Source organism: Diabrotica virgifera, chromosome 5 (assembly GCF_917563875.1).
Source record: "Diabrotica virgifera virgifera chromosome 5, PGI_DIABVI_V3a".
NCBI classification, from domain to species: Eukaryota; Metazoa; Arthropoda; class Insecta; order Coleoptera; family Chrysomelidae; genus Diabrotica; species Diabrotica virgifera.
The window spans coordinates 263,913,300-263,925,781 of record NC_065447.1 but is presented as its reverse complement, the minus strand read 5'-3'; the positions used below and the strand labels follow the sequence as shown (position 1 = coordinate 263,925,781).

Genomic DNA, 12,482 nt, shown 5'->3' with positions numbered 1-12,482 from the left:
CATTTTGGAATACAGTGATCCTCTAACGCAGCTTGGTCCCCACTTATATTTTTATTATTACCATTATACAAATTATTGTGTTTGAATTTGATACAGGGTGTTGGTGGAAAGTCATTCACTGAAGAAATGGGAGATAATCAGGGCTATAATTAACTATTCTAACTGGGAAATAAGCCAACATTTAACTTGAAAAAATAATTTTATTAACGTTTCGACTTCCACTTCGGACGTCATTGTCAAAATACAAAATATTAATAAATTAAACAAAAATGTTGCTTAGTAAAAAAATTAATTTAATTTAATATGGCTCATTCATATCGGCAATTCAAACATATATTATACATGTTAAAGAAGACTTTAATATGATATTGCCAATATTTATCCTGAGTTGCGTTCCTGGGACGACTTTATTGTAATATAGTTCATTCGATTACATGATATCAACTTTAACTCAAGAATATTCGTTATAAAAAATCATAGCATGTGATCTGTCTTTAAAAAGACAAGCATATGCAATGGTGACAGTAAAATTCTCGTGTTAGTGATTCCACAGTAAATCACAAGAAAAAACCTCATGATACTATCCCGACATTGTAAGTATGTACTTGGTCTTACATTCAGTTTGCTCTCAAGTTTAATATAAAATGGGAATTTGGTTTCTTCCTGGGTTTTCCCCGTGATTTACTATGGAATCATTAACAAGAGAATTTTACTGTCACCATTGCATGTGGTTGTCTTTTCAAAGACAGATCACATGCTATGATTTTTTTGTGACGGATATTCTTGAGTTAACGTTGATTTCATGTATGAATATAACGAATGAACCATCTTTCAATAAAGTCGTCCCAGGACCGCAACTAATAAATATTGGCAATATCATTTTAAAGTCTTCTACTTTAAAATGTATAATATAATATGTCTGAATTGGTGATATGAATGAGTCAGATTAAATTAAAGTATTATAAGATTTTTTTACTAGGCAACAACATTTTTGTTTAATTTCTTATGTAATATTTTGTATTTTGACAACGACGTCCGAAGTGGAAGTCGAAACGTTAATAAAATCATTTTTAAGGTTAATGGTGGCTTATTTCCCATTTATAATAATAAATTTGTTTACTTAGTATTAAAAATTATCTTTCTTAGGTTTCTTTCAATAATTGTTTTTAAGAAATTTGTTAAATTAATTAAAATTCGAAAAGTTAATTTAAAAATTAAAAAAAAAGAGCTTAGGCTTGACAAAAGTATTATTTCTTCATACTTTACTTATTTACTTAGTCCTAAGCCTTTCTACCTTTAGGTGTAATTTTTCACTCCTTGTTATGTATTCCTTTTTGAATCTCGCAAGTTCTTCAACCATGAGGTTCTTCTTCGTCCTTGACTGCGTTTGCCTGCTATTTTCCCTTGTATAATATTTTGTAGCAACCTTTATGACCTCTTATTACATGTCCGAAATACTCCAGCTTTCTCTTCTTGATGTTTTTTATAATCTCAGTTATCTTGCTGAGACGTTTTAGTATTGTTTAGTTTCGAATCTTCTCCACCCAACAGACTTTTAAAATTCTTCTATAGTACCACATTCCGAAATAAGTCTGCGATTTAGATAGATTTTATTCACATTCCAGGACTTGACATCATAAAGTAAGACCGAGAACACGTAGCAGCGAATTAGGCGGATCTTCAATGCCAATTTTAGGTCTCTGTTAAATATTACCTTGGACATCCTTGTAAAATAAAAGCAGCTCATGGAGTCTATATTTGGCACATGAGTCATAGTATTTCTTCTGTCATCCACCCTTTTTTTTCTTATTTCTACTACATTTAATTTTGATTCTTGAACGCTCTTTAATATATTTTTAATTCTGGTTCAGTTTTCCTCAGTACTTTCAATAAATACATCAAAGATTACCAAATTTGCAAATAACTTGTGATGTAAGTATAAAGAATATATTTATGCTTTTGACCGGCTTGTTCAAGATTTCTGTCGGGTTCTTTAGTACATTGCTGTATAGCAGCGGTCGGGGAACTTTTTTAATCATTACCCCAAAATATTTTTGTGTAAGTTGATATTACCCCATGGCGAAGAGCAAAAAAAAACGAAATCGAGTCACGATTCATTTTCAAACAAATTAAATCAAAACATAAAGTGAAACGTACACCGATGTGTGTAGTATATTATAGTATACAGTATACAAAATGTATATACACATTGACGTTCGTTTCACTTTATGTTTTGACTTAATTTGTTTGAAAATGAATCGTGACGCATGAGAAAAGTTATAGCGGACGAACTATACCTAGTAATACATAACGGTAATAATAGTAATATAAGTATAATAACAAATTGAAACCCATTGGGGTACAATTGGGGGTTGACAATTTGGGGTACTGTAACAAATTATAATAATAATAATGGTGGTACAAACAAAAATTTAGAATGAAAAAATTAGAAAAAAAAAAGAATAATTGAAAACATTCTTCCTTCACGTTTTGGAGAAATGATGTTGTTTCATGTTCGATACAATTGCTTCAAAATTGGGACTTTTTGATGTAAGAGCGATGTGAATACAGTCTTCGGCGTTTAATCGATTTCTTTTCTTCGTTTTTATGTTCACTAGAGTGGAAAAGCCTTGTTCGCACAAATATGTTGTTCCAAATGCAACAATTGCAGCAAATACAGCAATTTTTTAACAGCCTCTTCATGTGCAATTTTGAAAGCCTTTGCAGATTTTGACATCCAAAAAGACGACAGATTTGGTTTACTCTCAAATTGAATACGTGCTTCAGTATTAGATTGAAGTTCAAGAATTGCTTCTGAATGTTCTTCTGGTATTATAGCAAAATCCAACTGACAGTACGTGTATGAAGATCTGGAAAGTAATCTGAAAACCGATTTCTGAGTTTGATAAGATATCTTACAATTGTATCCTTGATGTCAGCAAAAGTAATATTTTCGCACTCTTCCAAAAACAAAGCTAACCCTGAAAAATAAGTTATTTTGTTTTGTTCTACTTTTTGTCTCCAATATTGCAGCTTTAATCCAAACGCTGACACTATTTCTCTCGCTGAAATGATATTAATATTCTCTCTTTACAATTCTTTGTTTAATATATTTATTATTTATACTCTCAAAAATGTCCACTAAATAGCGGTGGGGAGTGATATGGCGTGGCCTGCATATGTCGCTAACGCCCGATTTCATAATAAAGTAAAAGAAGACTTTAAATTAAAGGCGGCTTTAATTAATTCATCATGTATTGATTAAAGCCTCCTTTAATTTAAAACCTCTTTTAACTTTATTGTGAAATCGGCCGTATATTGTTTAAGTTGAAAAAAATACTAACAGGTTTATAAAATAGCAAATTAAAAATATATACTTTTTACTCACAAAAGTTTCATTTTTACCCCCAAAAATTTCATTTTTACCCCGGTTCCCCGACCGCTGCTGTATATAGTGTATGGTATAGGTTCCTCATTGGTTTCTATTTACTCATAGACATTTACTCATTGGTTACTCATTGGATTTTAATGAATTTTGGTATAGTCGGTTCGCTAAACTCAGACACAACTGGCTAGTGATTTTAACAGACACAACTGGCTAGTGATTTTAGTACCTAAATAATTTTGCTAATTTTGCTAAATATTGGCAAAAATAAATTTGGCAAAAAATAATTACAAAATAGTTAATAAATTACTAAATAGTTAGTAATTTTGCCAATTTTGGCAAAATTGACCAAAAACAAAAAAAAATTCGTACTAAAATTACTAGCCAGTTGTGTCTGAGTTTAGCGAACCGACTATATCATTTATAATGAATTAAGTTAATTTAGAAAATGATTTAATTTTTTTCTTCAACAAAATGTTTACATAATGTTTACTGTTAAAATAGACAGCAACGAAATCATTTAAAAATTTTCTTTAATAAGGTCTTGATAATCTGAAGGTCATTGTCACTCAACTTGTTTGTCTTTTAAATTAATATTATACGCGGTGGTTAAAGACTCTTAAAATATCTACATTATAATAATATATCTACAGTGCAACGATTCTAAAGGTGCCGGTGGGGGAATGGCGTCTAGGTGTAGTATTATAGTCGATGTATGAGAGAGAAAGTATTCGAAATATGCACTTTTGAGACAGGGGTGAATTAGTCCCTATGCACTAAGGTATATTAGGGTGAATTCTATACACTTGTTGTACATATACATCTATAACAAAATTAATTCAAAATTAAATTTCCTACCAAAACGTCACTTTTTAAAGTCAAACAATTTTTTTACAAAAATATAGTTAAAAAACGAAGAAAGAAAAAATACGAAATTACGCGATTTTGTTTCTTCTGCAATTACTTTCTTCCATGGGGATATAGGTATAGGCATTGCTTCACAAAAAAACTTCTATCCTTCCTTTATAAGTCTTATAATTTTGAAAGTCCGCCATTCACACCTTTTTTTTTGGATAAATTTTCCCTACCTTTTTCGCAAATAATTAATAAAAATTTTCCCTATTTTTTTCTACGCAGTTTTAGGTATAAGCAATGCGTTTAGACGCAAAAAGTGGCAAGCATCACACTTTGATGAACCATATATCTTGGTTGCCGTTAATACATTAACTTTTACCCTTTAATTCGTCCAATTTTGAACATAGACTTCCCCCAATATCCTTCATTCGCTTCTGTGTTGTGCATTCTGTTTCCAGTGTGTTTCTCCTATCTTTCTAATGTCATCTCCCCATTTTATCTGAGGGTCGTCTTCTTGCTCTATTTCCTGGTCCATGGTATCCATTATTGTATCCTGGTATCCGTTTCTCCAGTGTTATGACCTGCAAAACTCCATTTTAGCCTGGCTGTATGTTGTCCTGCGTCTTTAACTTTTGTTTTATTCCTTGTTCAGTTGTTTTGCTTTTTCTGTTTTAATTTTGCTCTCTCCATGGCTCTTTGTGAATTCATTATTTTATCCATGTTTGCTTTGGTCAAGGTTCATATTTGGCATGCGTTTATGAGAATTGGAAGTATGCACTGGACAACCACTCTTGTTTTTAAGTATTGTATTTTTCTATTCTTTAAGACCCATTTTAATTTCCCAAATCCTGTCCAGGCTAATCAGACCCTTCTTTTTTACTTCCGCTGTTTGGTTTTCCCTATTTATTTTTATTATCTGTCCCAAATATATATACAGTGGAACCCCGATAAGTCGGCCCCCGATCTAACCTGGACCGATTTTCATCAGACAAAACAAAAATGTTTTCTCTTCGACTGAGTTTTTTACCAAGAAATAAACGATACTCAATACAACTGTACATAATTTAAATGTACTGTGCACATGGATTTCATGTTTTGGCATTTATAATGGAGTTTATCTCTAATTATACCGTATTCTATTAATTTTTACCATATTCTCCGGCTAACCCGAATTCTCGATAACCCGGATCGGCCGCGGTCCTGATTAATCCGACTTATCGAGGTTCCACTGTAATCACTAACTGCTTCTATTGTGGTTTCGTTTAGGATTACATTTCTATTATCTTGTTATCGTTGTTTTTGTTTTGGTAAAATTTATTTTTAGACCTATTTGTTCGGATTCCTTGACTTTTACGGCTATATTGTTTTAATTTCTCCTTTTAACTTTGTTCCTTCTACATTTTGACATCTAAGTATATTGTTAAATAAAAAAGAAAGCTTATTTTCTGCACTTTAAAATGGTGTGTTGTAAAAGACTGTAGAATTAATGACTAAAAAGATATGGTCGATCAAAGTGTGATGCGTCTATTTTTTGCGTCGAAACCCATTGCATATACGTACCTACAACTGCGTAGAAAAACGTTATAGAACAATGTTTGTGATAAATTAGGGAAATTGGCCCAAAAATGGTGTAAGTGGCGAACTTTGAAAAATCGCTTTTTTTACTCATCGCTACAGATGCTTTTTTTTCACGAAAATAGAAATAAATTATTGAGCAATTTTTAAAATCAATGTTAGTAAAATCAAGTCCATAAAAACAAATGCAAGGAACAATACGCTATTTACTATCGACAACACGCAGATTGAAAATGTGGAAAACTTTACGTATCTTGGAAGTGTCATAACAGAGAACAGAGGTACAGAAGACGATATTCTTATAAGGATACGAAAAGCTCTCTACGAAAAGCATTCAGCATGCTCAATCTTGTTTGGAGGTCTGGCGAGTTTACTATAAGGACCAAGATCCGAATATTCCAGTCAAATGTCATGTCTGTTCTACTCTACGGATGTGAAACCTGGAAAGAGACAAAAACCCTTACAGACAAACTGCAGGTCTTTATTAACAAATGTCTATGAAGAACTGTTCATATTTTCTGGCCAAACACCATCAGAAACGAAGATCTACTATACGTATACTTGATATTATAACAAAAGAGGGTATAAACTGAAATAAAATCCAGAAAGTAGTGTTGGATTGGTCACACACTCCGAAAAAATAGTTCCAGTATTGCAAAGACTGCCCTAAAGTGGAATCCCCAAAGAAAAAGAAAAAGAGGTCGCCCAGCACAAACTTGGAAAAGATCAATCATGGACGAGATAAGAGGTCAAGGAAAGTGTTAGAATGAGTTGAAGGCCTTAGCGCAAAATAGAACCCGATGGCGCGTTTTCACTGAAGCTCTATGCTCTACTAGGGAGTTCAACAACACAGTGATGAGCAGGCTAATAACCGCAAAATAACGATGGAAAACATAATAAACTGTGACATAAAAAGAGATGAAACTAGTAGAGATGGAAATTATCGATATAAACGTATAAATTAACATTACATTTCATATTTTTCCACATTTAGATGTATCGGTGGAGTATGACAACTGTCACGGTGACAAGAGAATTTTATAAAATATTACTGTGACTAACGTCTAAAGGTGTGAAACTATGTAATGTAATGTTAATTTATACGTTTATATCGATAATTTACACATCTACTAGTTTCATGTCTTTTTATTGCACAATGTATTATGTTTTCCTTTCCATCTTTCGTGTTATTTTGCCGGTTATTGGCGAGTTCATCACCGTGTTGTTGAACTCCTAAGTGGAGCATAGAGCTTCAGTGAAAACGCGTAAAATGTATTTGAAAAAAATTGTAACTACTAATTGTATAATTTGATATTTTTAAAAGATGAATTTTTCTTGAGGTTCGAAATATTACATATTCAAATTTAAAAGAGGATGCAGTAATTAAAGCAACATATCAAATATCAAAACAAGATAATGAATAAATTCATCCGGGCCAACTTGGTTAAGTGTATTTCGACTTGTTAAACCAGCGGCATACTTGGGTACGATATATTGAATAATTTATTTAACATTATTTAAAGATTTTAAAAAAATGAAACAATTTTTCATCAACCGAGAACTTGATCTAACTCTACGATCTCGTATGATAAAATACTATTTACGCAGTATTTTACTGCATGGCATGGCAGCACTGAAAATTAGTTCGTTACGATGGCTGGAAAATTTTGAGAGATAGATATGGATATTTCGCTACACTCTAAAAATTTCATTTATTGATCATGTTAGAAATGAAGAAGTCTTAAAACTTATGAATAAAATTGTGAACCCGTACAACTTATTAAAAAACTGAAAACATTTTATCCTGGACATATATTCAGACAGGAGAGATATAAAACTTCTTTCAACTAACAACGAAAGGAAAATATGAAGGAAAGCATGGTCTTGGTCCATCAAGGATTGAATAGAATTAGACCTCCAAATCCTAATAATAAAAGAATAGAGACAGAATAGGAAATAAACCGAAATAAAATATTCAGGAAGAGTAAACAGAATTTTTACAAAGTGAATAATGAAATAATTAGAAGAAATTAAAAATATTGAATCAATAACATCATTTTATAGATAAGAGACAATTTGGATGGTTAGGGTACTTACACATGCTCATAATAAACATGTGGAAAGCAAGCAAAAAGAGAAGAGGAGGAAGAAGAAAAGATAAGGAGACCGGATAATAATGCACTTAAAGATAGTGAGTCCAAAATATTTAATTATCTAGAGTCCTACAGCCTCTGCCTCCTTCCGCACTTCGATTTCCTTATTTAGCTCTCATTATTCCTTTGATTCCTTCTCTACATTCTAATGCTGGTCTTCCTCTCCTTCTTCTGTTCCACGAAACATAGTTTAAGGCCTGTTTTGATCATAGTTCGTTTTTCACTCGCATTACCTGCCCGTACCATAAAAGTTGTTTGGATTCTATTGTAGCTACAGTACCTATTGTAAATCCTTCCTGTTCTGTCTATTTCTTCATTTGTGATGTGATGAAGTCTGGATATCCAACACGCTCTTCTTAGTCAGTCTATTTTACCACTTCCAGATATTTCTTCTCTTTCATCATCATTTGCCAACATTCAGTTCCTGAGGTATCCTTTTAACTTCCATACTTCAGATATTCGCTTATATTTGTATGTAAATTATTCAACAGATTGGGGGAACATTTTCACATAAATATATACTAAGGATTTCCACAGTTTTTACTGTATTCCTTCACTTAACCGTTCTCTCCAGCTCTTTCTGTTTTGCCAGTCTCCTTCCGTAGATTTCGTCTCTCTATTGCTTCGTCCACTTCATCTCTGAAGGATCTTCGGAGTCTACTTCTCTTCCTACTTCCTATCGGGCTCCATTCTGTTATTCTATTTATCCAACGATTTTGGTCTGCTTTTCTGACATGTCAGTATCAGGTCTCTTCTCTTCGTTCGGAATTTCCGCTATCACTACCACTTCAACATAAAATCCTTTATAAAAGGTAATATTTGTTAAAATCCCTATACAGGGCTACATCAAAGACAGAACTAGTTTTCGATCGGTTGACCGATCATCATCAGTGCAATCCTAAAATGTGTACAACCAGATAAAATGATGCAAAGTATCTAAAATGTTGACTAAGGTTATAAAAAGTTATAGGTTATACTCACTTAGAATCTACATGCTAACCACCAAAGTAAAAATATATGGATAAAAACCCTTTACAATTGATCCGTCATCGGAACATATGACAAAGATGTGAATTATAACATGGATGAATAAAATATCCAATGTTTTTCGCCCGAGGTACCAATGAGCTCTATCTGACAAGTTCACATCATGGCTGTACGGAAGCAAGTGATTTTGACTGGCTGTACGGAAGCTACCACTTCAGTCACTTGCTACCATATAGCCATGATGTGAACAAGCCAAACTCGAGCTCAATAGTACCTAGAGCATAAAACATTGGATATTTTAAACATTCATGTTTAATTTCACATCATTTATCTATGTTCCTATGACGGATCAATTGTAAAGGGTTTTTACCCACATATTTTTTTATTTTGGTGGTTAGCATGTTAGATTCACGTGAGTATAACCTATAACTTTTTAAAACCGTAGTCAAAATTTTAAATACTTTGCACTATCTTATCAGGTTATACACATTTTAGGTAAACACTAGTTCTAGTTGTAGTTGACTAGGTCAACTAGTTCTGTTCTGTGATGTAGCCCTTTTTAGGGATTTTAACAAATATACCTTTTATAAAGGATTTTATCGTCTTTTTAGGTCTCTTGTGTTCGACGTAGTCTGTTATATCTATTTAATAACATTTTCACAAAACTATTTAACAGGAAGTGTAAGGTAAAATTATATAAAACTACGCTTAAAAATGGCTACATATTTCAATGTCATTTCAATATTGTTATGAATAGGAATAGAAACTAATTGTTATTTAAAAATGTTCACCTTTAGCCTCTTACGAGTTTTTTTTCTAAAGATTGTTTCGTCAATAGAATTTTTCTATTTTTACCTAATAGTAAATATAATAGGTTCTGAAGGAACCTATTTTCTTGACGCATTTGTATGCTATTTACTGTCTATAATGGGAATTAACCAATATGTTAGATCAAAATACGTTTATTTTGATACTTCGGTTTCCACTTTGAAAATCATTTTCAAAATTAAGCCTTTAAGGGTCAGTTGTAGTATTATGTATCGATTTCCCCTCACTGTATGTCCCAGATATTACGTTTTCCGGTATTTAACAGTCTTTAACAATCATCTATCTTTGTTGACCCTCCTTCTCACTTTCTAATTAGTTTTTTTGCTATCCAAGATATCTTCAGCTTCCAATGCTTCAATTTTGTCCATGCTTGATACTTTTAGTGTCCACACTTCTGTATCATACAAAAGTATAGATCAAATATAGCATTTCCATTCTTTGTCTTAATTCTAAACTAAGACGATTATTGCAGAGAACTGTCTTCATTTTCATAAAGTAGTTTTAGCCGTTGAATCCATAGAGAATCCATGGAGATCCATAGAATTTGGACTTGCAGGAGTTTCGATGGTAAGACTAAAAATGAGATCGACTGTATCATCAAGGACAAAAAACAAATTGTAAAAGATTTTTCAAAGTCTTACATCAATTTTCGGTCACAAGCGACCATAGAATGGTGTAGCTCTTAAAAAAAATTTTATCTCCGGCCTTGATACTGACCACTAAAACATTTAAGAGTTTGGTTTAGAACCACGTAAAAGCACGCGGCCACTAAAAGGGCATCCACCCGATTCTTCTTCTTCTTTTACTTCTTGGGGATCTTTCGATCTGTTTTATTCTGGAGCTACCTATGGTTAATTTCCTGGGAGGTAGATTGCCAACTATCCCTCCATATTTTAGCTGGTCTTCCGGGAGTCTTGAGCCGAGCAGGTTGTTTTCTAGGGCAATTTTTGGGAGTCTATTCTCATCCATTCGTCTTACATGGTTATACCATATCCTCTTGCGCTGCCTTCCCCATCTTACAATATCTTGAATTTTGCATTGCTCTCACCCTGTTCCTTGTATTTCCTACTATTGTTCTTAGTGTTTTCAATTCGGCAACCCTTAGCATCTGTTTCATTTTGTTGGTGTCTTCGCGCACTTCTGTGCCAAATATCATGATCGGTCGTATGCAAGCTTGTGGATTCTAATTTTACTATCTGTGCGCATATACGGATTTGATCAGACTGTCTCCCGCAGACATCCTGACAATACAGATGCTTTGTTGATCTGACTCTTCAGGTTCTTTACTGGGTCGTGGGTGCTTGATATATCTATACCCAGATAGCTGAATTGCATCACCTGTTCTATGGGCTTGTTTTCAATCATTAACTTACATCTGAGCGGATATTTTGCTATTGTCATACATTTAGTTTTGTTGGTGGAAATGTTCATATTTAGTTGGCGGCTTTGCGGCTTATTTGAAAGAACTGAAAGAGCTGTCTCTAAAGATCATCTTCTGATTCGGCAATAATTATTGCTGCATCATCTAACACACCATACCAATTCTTTTGTTGCCCATTCTATATTTGAGATTAAGAGATATTATTTTGTTTATGATTTTGCCCATGAGTAGGTTAAACAAGAAGGGGCTTAAACTGTGGCCTTGTCTAATTCCTCCCGGTGTTGTATAGTTTCAGTGAATTGGTTTTCTGCTCTAACTTTTACTACGTTGTTGTTATTTAGATTATGGACTATCTTTGTTATGCTGGTCGGTGTTTTATTTTTTATTAATATATTTAGAATGTCTCCCAGGCGAACCCTGTCAAACGCCTTCGTCAGATCAATGAAGCAAATATACGCTGGCATGCCGAACTCTATAAATTTTTCTTTTATTTGTTTTATTATAAATACTGCGTCTGTTGTAGACCGCCCCTTTGTAATACTTTGTTGTCTTCAGCATTAGTGATTTGCTTTTCCAATTTGATTTTCCAATTGATGATGTTACAGATAGAAGATGTTACAGTCTTAAATTCATTTTCATATAATGGTGTAGCCCTTAAAAAAATTGATAGCTACGGCCTTGATACTGACCACTACAACATTTAAGAGTTTGGTTTAGGACCACGTAAAAGCAAGCGGCCACTAAAAGGTCATCCACCCGATTCGGTGAAACCAAAAAAGATTTTCGACCAAAAATAAATTGTGTCTGGTCAGGACGAGAGGATGTTGTTTTTTTCTTTTTAATTTTTATCATTCCTTCTCTTTGCTTGACAACAAGTAGTTATAAAAAGTTGGTTGAACCGAATTGCATACTTGTTTTGCTTGTGTAAAATTTTTGCATGGCTCGTCCACAACCCTTATCAGAATAAACCGAGTATATAATATACAGGGTGCGGCATAAGTCCAAGAAAGTCCAATTACTCGTTTGGTGTAAAAGATACGAACAAAAATATTAAGGTAAAAGTTGGAGCATAGATAAGACCGTATCTTAAAAGTATTTTCTAATATACGAGGCCACCCATATTTACTTATTTTTCTTCTTAAGGTGCAGTGCATTTCTGCGTAGGCGTCTTCCGTAAATTGTCTTGTCACGTTAGATAATCAGGATTAAATAATTCTGTTTTTAGCAGCATTGCGAAGCATTTTATAGCTCTGGATTCCTGTCCATTGGCGAATATTACGCAGCCATGACATCTTTTTACGTCCCAGACCTCTCTTAC

The 12,482-nt window shown here is 33.2% G+C and overlaps 1 protein-coding gene across 1 annotated transcript in view; it reads left to right on the top strand.

Moving 5' to 3' along the window:
• Positions 1-12,482, top strand: part of LOC114329934 (palmitoyltransferase Hip14) — a 68,965-nt gene that overhangs the window by 20,057 nt on the left and 36,426 nt on the right. The window lies entirely within an intron of this gene.